The sequence below is a fragment of the Aotus nancymaae genome, unplaced genomic scaffold (assembly GCF_030222135.1).
Source record: "Aotus nancymaae isolate 86718 unplaced genomic scaffold, 86718_ANA_hifiasm-v0.15.2.pri h1tg000108l, whole genome shotgun sequence".
Taxonomy (NCBI): Eukaryota; Metazoa; Chordata; class Mammalia; order Primates; family Aotidae; genus Aotus; species Aotus nancymaae.
In genome coordinates this window covers 5,700,859-5,713,124 of record NW_026988523.1, presented here as the reverse complement: position 1 = coordinate 5,713,124, position 12,266 = coordinate 5,700,859, and the positions used below count along the sequence as shown (strand labels likewise).

The 12,266-nt window shown below is 37.4% G+C and overlaps 1 long non-coding RNA gene across 1 annotated transcript in view; it reads right to left on the bottom strand.

Moving 5' to 3' along the window:
- Nucleotides 1–6,368: 6,368 nt before the first annotated feature.
- Nucleotides 6,369–12,266, bottom strand: part of LOC135272303 (uncharacterized) — a 65,167-nt gene continuing 59,269 nt past the window's right edge. The window contains exon 3 of the long non-coding RNA XR_010340417.1: nucleotides 6,369–6,504. This is a non-coding gene — a long non-coding RNA (uncharacterized LOC135272303). The remainder of the gene's footprint in view (nucleotides 6,505–12,266) is intronic.

Here is a 12,266-nt window from a genome sequence, read left to right as displayed (position 1 = left end):
TCTGCTTTCCACATAACTGCAAGAAGCTTTTAAACTAAGCTTCCTGTCATTATGTAACAAAGATCTTCTTTTCTCCAGCTTTCAATAACATGTTCCTTTCTATCTGAGCTCCCACTGGCAACATCTATAGCATCTATAGTTCTATAAAACATTTATTTATGATGATTTTTGTATTCTCCGAGACAATATGTGTTATCTCTAGCATGCTCTTCACTTCTTTCTGAGTACGTATTAGCAATGTCATTAGCATTCATATTTTTACTAGCAGTCAGCTCAAGGAAATCTAGGGTTTTTCTGTCATGTTTCATGAAATTTCTTCCAGTCTCTATCATTGCCCGATACATAAGCCACTTTGACATTTTTAGACATTTGTTAAACACTGTTCCCTAATCAACATTTGTATTAGTTTTCCATTGCTGCTGCAACAAATTATCACAAACTTAGTGGCTTAAACAACACAAATTTATTATCTTACTATTCTGTGTCAGAATTGCACTTGGCTGTAATCAAGGTGTCAATAGGGCTGCTTTCTTTCTGGAGGCACCAGGGAAGAATGTGTTTCCTTGTTTTTTCCAGCTTCTAAAGGCCGCTTGCATTCCTTGGCTCATGGCTCTTTCCTCTCTCTCCAAAGCCAGGGCATAGTATATTCAAATTTCTCTTTCACTCAGATACTCTTGATGCCTTCTTATAAGGATTCTTATGATTATATTGCATCTACTTATATAATCCATGATAATTTCAAGATCCTTAACTTAATCACACTTGCAAAGTCCCCTTTGCCACATAGGGAAATATATTCACAGGTTCTGGGAGGTCATTATTCTACCACAAGGTGAGCACTTAGATTATTGATTTGAGATCTTTTCTCTTTTATAATATATTCACTTGGTGCTCTAAAGTTTCCTCTCAACACTGCTTTAGTTGTGTCCCACAAATTTTGATCAGTTATATTTGAATTTTTATTGAGTCCAATGTTTTTCCCTCTTGAAACTTTCTCTTTGACCCATGGATTATTTATAAATATGTTGTTTACTTTTCAAGTGTTTGAAGACTTTTCATTGTCTTTTTAAATTATTTCTAGTTTGATTTCATTGTGATCAGAAGACACACTGTATAATTTCAATCTCTCTAAATTTGTTGAGTTTTGTTTTGTTTTCAGGACCAAGATATAGTCCATCTTGGTGTGTGCTTCTTTGGAATTTGCAAAGAATTCTGCTGCTGATGAATGAATTGTTCTATAAATGTCAATTTTATTTTGTTAGATGATGTTAATTCTGTCTTCTTGCTGTTTTTCTGTCTAGTTTCCAGCTTTGACCAAGGCATGTTGAAGTTTACAACTATAATTGTGTATTTGTCTAGCTATCTTTTCAGCTTTTGCTTCATATATTTGACTTCTCTGCTGTTCAGTGCATATACGTTTAATGTTGCTCTGTCTTCTTAGTAGAGTCATCCTCTAATTACATAATCTCTCTCTCTCTGTGTTTGGCAATTTTCTTTGCTCTTAAATCTAAATTATTTGATAGTAATATAGCCATTTCTTTCTTTTGATTAATGTTTGTAAAATATTTTTTCCATTTTTTTTTTAATTTTTATTGCATTTTAGGTTTTGGGGTACATGTGAAAAACATGCAAGATTGTTGCATAGGTGCATACGTGGCAGTGTGATTTTTCCATCATTTTAATTTTCAACCTGCCTATATCATTATATTTTAAGTGAGTTTCTTGTAGACAAAATATAGTTAAGTCATAATTTTTAATATGCTGTGCAATCTCTGACTTTCAATTGGTATATTTAGACTATATTTAAAGTGATTATTAATATGTTAAGGCTTAAATCTACCACTTAATTTTTTACTGTTTTGCCTTTCTGTTATTTCTTTGTTTTCTTTTTCTTGTCTTCCTGTGGGATGCTTGAGAATTTTTTACATTTCCTCTCTGGTTAACTTTAGAGTTTTTAATTATATCTTTTCTGTAGTTTTTTTAGTGGTTTCTCTAGGTATTATATTATACATACATAATCTACCACAGTCTGCTGTCATAGTCATTTTGCCAGTTGAAATAAAGTATCCCTTTATCCTCCTGTTAACATTGTAACTTCCTTAAATATTTATTCTACATATAAAGCCAATTATAAAATATAATTTTTCCTTCAACTATCAAATATAATAGAAAAAACTCAGGGAGAATTAAAAGCTAATATATGTACCCGTATTTTTGTTTACTGTGTTCTTCCTTTTTGATGTTCTAAGATTCCTTCTTGTACTATTTCTTTGTCTATAAAAAGGCAGATAATAAACATTTTAGTCTCAGTGGGATGTGGGCGAGTATCTTTTGTAACTACTCAAACCAACTGTTGCAGCATGAAAACAGCCTGAAGCAATATTAAACAAATAGGTTCGGCTGTGTTCCAATGAAAACTCACGAAATAGGCAGCAGACCAGACAGACCCCTGTTCTAAGAAAGAGCATTCTTCAGAATCACGTCACCCTTTTTGTAAATGCTGATGCAACCTTAGATTCAAACTGTGAAATTTAGCTTAGACATACAAACTGGAGACCTGATCTATGACAGTATTTCATAATGTAGTGTGCAATTACTGATTCCTTTGGCGTGAGTTCTATAACCACATAATCATCTTTTATAAGCGGTTTTTTACTGTAGTACTGGGAGCCCTATCTCTGACAACAAACTTGCGTTTTCTTAATTTAATCTTGTCGTGATATCAGATTTCCTGCCTTAAATATACTTGCTAACTGTTATGTTAGATTTTTAAAGTTTCAAGTGGGCTGGCATTTTTAAAAATACATTTTTAAATATTTGGCTATAAATACAGTATTTTATATATACTCATTTTGATACTAAGTTGTATTAGTAATTTCAAATTTAAAATTACCAGGTACAACAGAAATAGCCTTATAATCACCAATTGTTATACTCTATCAAATTGTTGAAATTGATAGAACTCTTTCTTTTAAAAAAAAGTATTCTTGGGGTACAATGCCTGAAAAAGCATGACGTGGTACACGGCAATATACATATAAAGCCACGAGTGGGGAAAACGGTGTTTTTGAAAGCTGTAAATATTCAGGCTGATTTTCCAAAGAGGAATTCAGAATTATTTAGGGGGAGAGAACTTACTTTGTTTTTAGAAACATTTTAATAAGCCTTTACTTACGTAAAATTAGACCTCGTGTTTAGTCTGAAAGAGAGAGAGAGCTCAAAGGGAGAGCTACATTTCTTTGTTTAATAAACAGAATCTTGGCATTCTCTCCTGGCTGGACACTGGGGGAAAGGAGACTAGAATGCGGCCCGAGTAAAGAGCACGCTGTGGGCAGTCCTGAGAGAAATGGTGGTTTGGAGTCACCTAAGTCCTAAACAAGAAAAGCAACCAGTGAGAAATTTGCTACACCGTGGATTGTGAAGGAATGTTAAGAAAATAATGTCTAATAATGAATTTGTCGGTTGTCTCTGCATTGTGTTGTAATCCCACCATGATGTTCCCAAACATACAACATAGGTCAATTAAACACAATAGCCTTTTGACAGCAAGGGGGATATGTCCAAGACTATCTATGGGATGAAGGGGTGAAGGGAGAGGAGAGCAGTCAGGAAAGGTAAAGTGCCACAGCCAGGGACTGGGAGCAGGAATATAGACCTTGTGGTATGCAGGTGGACTAGGTTCCCCTCCGACTTCCTTGGCCGCTTCTTCTCAGTCACACCTGTGCTGGCTCCTCCTCATTTTCTAAACTCTAAACATCAACCCTAAACCGCTTTTCTTCTATAATTGGATTCATCTCCAAGGCCAGAACTTCTCAAAATGTGACTTTGCAACTCATTAGTGCACTGTAGTCAATTCTGAAGGATGTAACTGGTATTTCTGATGAAATAAAATATAATTTAAAATGTCAGAGTACAATATATGTGGTAAAGGTTGGCTTTGTTTCATGAAGCTTTGAATCAGAGTGTGTGTGTATCTGCGTGTTGGGGGGGAAGGTGGGAGCGTGTGTTTACTATGTTGTAATGTGACATGAGTGAATTTGTTCTGTGGCTTGTGGTTTATAAAGTTTAAAAAGCACTGTGTTAGGTGATCTCACCCAGTGTCATGGCTTTACATACCACATCTATGCCATGATTTGTAAAGACAAATTTACATCTTCAATGACGCTTGATGGCTAAATTTGACTCACTTACCCATCTACTTAGTTGATAGCTCAATTTGGATGTCCATCAGGTGTTTCAAATTAGCATGAGCAACTCTGAATACCTGGGTCCCCACGTGCAGGCCCTACCTGCTCTTCCTGCAGTCTTTCTCATCTCAGAATGTGGAAACTTTACCTTTCTGGTTCCTCAGGCCAAAAACTTTGCAGTCATCTTTAAATTCTCTCTCTTTCGCATAGCCTACTTTCAGTGCATCATCAAATTCTGTAAGCTCAAACGGTTGCATGTGTGAAGAATCTTACATCTGCCATCACTTCCACAGTCACCACTCTAGTTTAGTTGAGCTCATATTATTCTAATACCTTGCTTCTTCTTCACCTGCCTATCTACAGCCTATTTTCATACAACAGCCAAAATGACCCCGTACAAATATAAATCAGAGCATGTATCTTCTCTAATTTAGAACCTCTTAATAGCTTCTCAAACTCCTGCAAGTAAAATCCAAAGTCCTTACAATGGCTTCAAGGTCCTAAATGAACTTTCATACCACACAGCTCCTCTCCGACCTCATCCTCTACCACTCTCCTCGTTACTTTTTTTCCCAGCATTTGTCTCTTTGCAGTTATTTGAACTTGTCAGTCATACATCTACCTCAGAGCCTTGGCATAAACTATTCAATATTCCTGAAAATTCTTACACCAAATACATGGTGATTCCATCATCGTATCAGGTCTCTACTTCAATGTCACTTTATACGCAGGACCACTCTCTACTTATTATCCCTGTTTTCATACTTCAGTTTTCTCTATACCACATATAACTATGCATATAACAAGGCTTAGGGTTTTTTTTAAGACCTGTAATTAATCATTAAAAGAGTGAACAATATGAAATGTCAGTAAAGAACAATTTTCAGGGAACCAAAGATCATCTACACATATAAAGATTATTAGACAATAGAAAAACGAATATATGGATGAGGATAAAATGGAGAGAAAATGTCAAAGTCTGACAAAAACGTTTAAAAGTTAAAATGAGACAAAACATTAAAAGTGGAAAATAAAAGCCTAAGTCTACAAAATAAATAAATGTAAAAACAAAAATAGCTACAAGTATTAGACCTCCAAGAGAGTACACACATACACAAAGAAAACCTTCCTACAAAAGATCATTCATAAGTTGATTTTACAAATAAAAAATGAGGGGAGGGGCCGAGATGGCCAAATAGGAAACGCTCTGCTCTGCAGCTCCCAGTGGAAATGATTTCTGCATTTCCAACCGAGGTACCCAGTTCATCTCATTGGGAATGGCTAGGCAGTGGGTCCAACCTACAGAGGGAGAGCAGAAGCAGGGTGGGGTATCGCCTCACCCGGGAAGTGCAAGAAGCCAGGGGACCTCCCTCCCCCAGCCAAGGGAAGCCATGAGGATCTGTGCTACCCAGCCAGGTTACTTACGCTTTTCCCACGGATTTTGCAATCTGCAGATCAGGAGATTCCCTCTTGGGCCTACAGCACCAGGGCCCTGAGTTTCAAGCACAAAACTGGGTGGCTGTTTGGGCAGACACCAAGCCAGCTGCAGAGGCTTTTTCACACCCCAGTGGCTGCAGGAACTCCAGCGAGACAGACTCATTCACTCCCCTGGAAAGGGGGTCGAAGCCATGGAACCAAGGCGTCTTGCTCAGCAGGTCCCACTCCCACAGAGCCCAGCAAGCTTAGAACCACTGGCTTGAAATTCTCACTGCCAGCGTGTAACAGTCTGAAGTTGACCTGGGATGATCGAGCGTGGTGGGGGAAGGAGCGTCTGCCATTCCTGAGGCTTGAGTCGGTGGTTTTTCCTTGACAGTGCTAAGGAGGCTGGGAGGCGTGGACCACAGCACCGCAAAGCGACTGTAACCAGACTGCTTCTCTAGATTCCTCCTCACTGGACAGGGCATCTCTGGAGGAAAGGTAACAGCCCCAGTCAGAGGCTTACAGATAAACTCCCATCTCCCTGGGCCACAGCACGTGGGGGATGGGTCCACGTGGGCACAGCTTCAGCAGATTTAAGCATTCCTGCCTGCGCGTTCTGAAGAGAACAGCTGATCCTGATAAGAGGGATTCTCCCAGCACAGTGAACCAGCTGTGCTAAGGAACAGACAGCTTCAAGTGGGTCCTTCACCCCCGAGCTTCCTGACTGGGAGAGACTTCTTAACAGGTGTCAATAGACGCCTCACAGAGAAGAGCTCCACCTGGCATCAGGCTCGTGCTCCTCTGGGATGAAGCTTCCAGAGAAAGGAGCAGGCAGCAATCTTTGGTGATACCCAGGTGAACAAGGTCTGGAGCAGACCTCCAGCAAACAGCAGCAGATCTGCAAAAGAGGGGCCTGACCTTTAGAAGAAAAACTAACAAACAGAAAGCAACAACATTAACATTAACATCAACATCAACATAAAAGACCCCCATGCAAAAACCCCATCCAAAGGTCATCAGCCTCAAAGATCGAAGGTAGACAAATCCATGAAGATGAGGAAAAAACAGCACAAAAAGGCTGAAAATTCCAAAAATCAGAATGCCTCTTCTCCAAATGATCATACCTCCTCTCCAGCAAGTACACAAAACTGGATGGAGAATGAGATTGACAAATTAACAGAAGTGGGCTTCAGAAAGTAGATAATAACAAACTTCTCTGAGCGAAGGAGCATGTTCTAACCCAATGCAAGGAACATAAGAACCTTAATAAAATGTTACAGGAACTGCTAACTAGAATAACCAGTTTAGAGAAAAACATAAATGTCCTGATGGAGCTGAAAACCACAGCACAAGAACTTTGTAAAACGTACACAAGTTTCAGTAGCTGATTCAATCAAGCAGAAGGAAGAATATCGGAGACTGAAGATCAACTTACTGAAATAAGGCAAGAAGATTAGAGAAAAAAAGAATAAAAAGGAATGAATAAAGCCTCCAAGAAATATGGGGTTATGTGAAAAGACCAAATCTATGATTGATTGGTTTACCTGAAAGTGATGGGGAGAATGGAACCAAGTTGGAAAACACACTTCAGGATATTATCTGGGAGAAGTTCCCCAACCTAACAAGCCAACATTCAAATTTAGGAAATAAAAAGAACACCACTAAGATACTCCTTGAGAAGAGTAACCCCAAGACACAGAGTCATCAGATTCTTCAAGGTTAAAACAAAGGGAAAAATGTTAAAGGCAGCCAGAGAGAATTGTCAGGTTACTCACAAAGGGAAGCCCACCAGACTAACAGCAAGTCTCTCTGCAGAAACCCTATAAGCCAGAAGAGAGAGGTGGCCGATACACACTATTCTTAAAGAAAAGCATTTTCAACCCAGAATTTCATATCCAGCCAAACTTAACTTTATAAGTGAAGGAGAAATAAAATCCTTTTCTGACAAGCAGATGCTGAGGGATTTTATCACTACTAGGCCTGCCTTACAAGAGCTTCTGAAGGAAGCACCAAATATGGAAAGGAAAAACCAGTACAAGCCACTGCAAAAATACACCTGAAAAGACCAAACGACAAAGTCAAATTGTCTGTTTGCAGATGACATGATTGTATATTTAGAAAACCCCATCGTCTCAGCGCCAAAACTCCTTAAACTGACAAGCAACTTAAGCAAACTCTCAGGATACAAAAATCAATGTGCAAAAAATCACTAGTTAAAAGCCAGTGCCCTTATACAAAGGCTGGGATATAAGAAAAGTTCACAAGTTTTGTCTAGACCTTTCCTTGGCCTTAAAGCATGACAAAGGAATTCTTAACAGGACCCATTTAGGATTAAACAAGTTTTATTGTGGGTCTGAAGGAACTCCCCAGTCCTCCACAAACAAGTTTTTTGGGGGTCTGAAAGAATTCCTCAAACCTCTATGATTTAGCAGGAGATAAGATAAGGGTAATCACCCCAGCGCCTGGACCCAGTTAGATTAAGTAAATTTACTGAGGCTCCAGAGAAAGGTCTACAGGAGTCAGATCTTAGTATAGATTAAAGGAAGTTAATCACTTATGTATTTAGATGAATGCATATGTACATGTAGACAAATAGCTTAGAAGGTATATAAGCTCAGGAAAACTGTAATTTTGAGTTAGTCTGGTGATAATTTCTAGGCCTTCTCCCTGCAACTGGTTACAGAAATAAAAACTCTCTTCCTCCCCAGTTCATCTGCATCTTGTTATTGGGCCACTGAGAAATAGCAGCTCGACCCTCAGTTTGGTCTTGGAACAAAATTTGGCACACCAGCCAGGAAATAAGGATGGTGTTGCATTCAGTGGCTGGCAACTTTCGATGAGACAGCCTTCAGGAGGATCCCAGAAGCTGCTGGGCGAAGTTTTCCCCAGGGACCCTCCAGAAGCTGTTCTTGCACAAAGCTGCATGTCCCTTTCACTACTGGGGAAAAACAGAGATCAGGAGTGGATGTGCTCAAAGGGTGAGTTAAACAGATTCTATGCCAGGAGCCTATTATTTTCCTGTCTGGTCTTGTTAAACCATTTGTCTGGTACCACCAAGGGAAGAAATAGGGCTTGCTCATATATCCGTTTTGCATTTTGGTTGAGATCAGGTTTTGAGTTGGTTCTGAGTCTGTTTTGCCTGAGTGTACTCCTCCTTGTGTTGTTCAGAATTTGTCTCCACTTGTTTGTGTACCTGTCTTATTCCTTTTGATACCATGTAAACTTGAAAATCGGAGGTATTGGGTCCATTCCTGCTGAGAGGCCTCTGGGAAGGAAAATTTTTTTTTAGGAGTTCATTGGTTAAAAGTCAGCTTAATAAAACCTAATATCCAAGATGTTTATATGTATGTGTGCATGTTTGTATTTAAAAGGCCTTCATGTATTTGTTTTAATTTCTCTCCTAGGACCTTGTCTTTCTGAGCAAGTTGTTTTCTTCTCAGTTGGCTGAATTCTATTTTCTTCATTAATAGCTATTACAACAAAAGCTACTCTGGGGTTTTTAAGAAAAAGTGTAATTTAGACACTTAGAAATGTCTTTGGGAAAAAAATCTTAAGCTCCCTATAAAAGCATCACATGGTCTAGCCTCATAATATTCTCCATTTTTGAAAACCCAGGATTCAGGGTGGGCTCTGCCCAGAGCTCAAAGATTCAGTTAAAAGAAAGGAAAAAGGAGGTCTTATTAATCTATAAAATGTATTGACATGCCTAATACGTCTATGTATTTATGTCTTGTGTACACCATATTTCACTACTAAAAATATATAAAACTTCTAATTATTTGACTCAAAGAAAAATAAAAGCACTTAAATACTTTAACAGAAAAAAGGAAAGACTAGTGAAATGCCTTTTCAGTTTTATGTGACTTAAGCAAAATCTTTAATAAATAAGCTAGCTTTAAAAATTCTTGTTAAGTAATATTAAAAATATCTTGAGTTGCCAAAATACATTTTTGTTTGTAGTTATTCATCAAGCAATTTCATACTTACCTCTGCGAAATACCATAAGGTACTTGGCATAGAGGCTACAAAATTTGGTTAAAAGTCAGCTTAATAAGACCTAATATCCAAGATGTGTATACGTATGTGTGCATGTTTGTATTTAAAAAGACTTCATGTATTTGTTTTAATTTCTCTCCTAGGACCTTGTCTTTCTGAGCAAGTTTTTAAATTGTTCAATTTATTTTGGAGTGTTAAATTCTAGATAAGTCCGGGGAACACATGGAGTTAGACACTGGAATAAATCAGACCTTATATGCACTTCTGTCTAGGTCCTAAGCTCCACACCTAGTACATAATTAAATCACAAACTTACCAAGGTTTTTACCGTAAGTAAAGGTTGGTAAAAGTTAACAGTGTAACATCTATTTAAGACTACTGAAGAAACCGTTTACATGCAAGATGTGTAAGGGAAGTAAAATATACTTTTGGTTAAAAGATTATAAGGAAGCATGAGAATGTGAATTTTTGCCTTTTAAAGGTTAAAGGATGGTTTTAAGTGCATAAAATAAAGATGAAGGTTTAGCAAGTTGTGGAGGGTTGATTGTAAAGGACATTATGTGTGTAAATATATTGGCTAGAGTTAAAGCAGTATCATCCAGTTTTTCTGTAAATTGAGCATTCAGATAAAAGTACAATGGGTTTCTCTTAGAGCACTGACCTGCTCTTTAACAAAAATTGTACAGGGTTATAAAAGATACATAAAAATCTTATTTTATGGTCAAACATTAAAATTAGGTAAACATATCTAGTAGGATTTATTAAGAATTGGGTTTAACATTAATAGTATGCTAATGTAAAGGTGAAATTTGGCTTATTTGGTATAAAAATCATACAGAAAGCATTGTCAAATATGAGATGGTGTTTGGCTTTCTTTGGGCTATATTTGTATAAAAAGGTTATTGGTATGTGTTCCAAAATCATGCAAAACTCCTATCATTCTGATATGTCTTAGTGTATGTTATCAGTAATAATTATAATTGTGATGTTAAATTATTTGGTGCCACAGAGGTAACAGATTTCCTTGTCAATTGTTGTCTTGTTTTGGTCCTCTTTAGGAGGTGCTCTTGAATGCAGGTTTTTAATAACTTTGGAGATTGTGACATTGGAATAGAGAAAAAACGTACAGGACTCTTAAAGAACTAAAATATTCATTAATATCAAGAGGATAGGAATTAACTGTATGAACTGAACTAACAGGAGACTGAAGTGATCTTTTTGACTTTTTGCTGAAAATGTTGCTGATCCTTTGTTTTGCTTTTCAGAGTCAAGGAAACTTTTCTTGTTGCTATTAACACTTTTAACAATAAAGTAAATACATCCCTATAAACAAAATTGGAGCATATTTGTTTCTCTCTGCCTGGTTCCTCTAGAATTTGGAAACTATCTGTGAGTATTCTTAATTTATGACAATATAGTTATTTGCATAAGTGCAATAAGAATCTGTTTTCTTTTGTAACATGACACAATTGGAAAACCTGGTTATTTTACCAAGGCTTTGACTGGAATGGTGTGCTCTCCTAGAAGGAATTAAAAAACTTAAGGAGCCAATAAAGGCCTTGGAAAACTGGCCTCATATTTTGGGTACACTGTACAGGTTTATGACCTGTGGTAAGTAAAGAATGTCACTTTCTGACAGGCCAGGAACCCCAAGTTATCTTGGAACCTAAAGAGGAGAGCAATTCACCCAACTCATTGGTATTTGATGGTACAAATTCATAGCTGGGCTTGGCTTTAAAAAGGTCATATCTCAGATTCCTTCTACGGAACAAAATTCCATCAAAGCCAGTTTAAAAGGCCTATGTGAAAAATAATTATTCTTGCTGCACTATATACAAATAATGAGGCCAAGTATAATAAAGCAAACCAGTCCTATCATGATTTGCCTTTTAATAAAAATGGGAAACTGGAGAAAGAAAACTTATGTTACAAAAACTATAGCATATCTGGTGTTAAATTCCAGTCTTGCATGATTTTTTTTGAATTTTTATTGTTTTCTACAATTTGGATTAAATTAAAAAATAATGTTTTCAATTTTTTCCTTGTTCCCAATTTTTCCTAATTGGAAATCACTAAAACCTCAGCTGGGCTTTTTTAAAGCTCTGTGAACTAAAGACTAGATGTTTTAGCAGGCACTGCCTCTAAGCTCCTGAAACAGAGTGCTACAAGGAACAAATCAATCTCTTCTGCTTTAGCACCGAGTTCGGTGCCTGTAACAACGACCCTCTCTCAGCAGGAAGTAGCCAGAAAGATTATGACACCCCATCTCCCTACATACAAGCATGATAGAAATCATGCACAAATTGACAGTGGGAATGTGGCAGGCCAGGTCTAACAACTGTTTCAGTACTGACTGAGTGGTTAAGTTAAATATCAAAAGCCAGTGTTTTTATACAAAGGCTGGGATGTAAGAAAAGCCCACTAAGAGTTTTGACTAGACCTTTCCTGGGCCTTAAAGCATGACAAAATAACCAAGGAATTCTTAACAGGACCCATTTAGGATTAAACAAGTTTTGTTGTGGGTCTGAAGGAACTCCTCAAACTTCCATGATTTAGCAAGAAACAAGATAAGGATAATCACCCCAGCACCTAGACCCAGTTAGATTAAGTAAACTTATTGAGGCTCCAGAGGAAGATCTTCAGAGCTCAGGCCTTATAGATTAA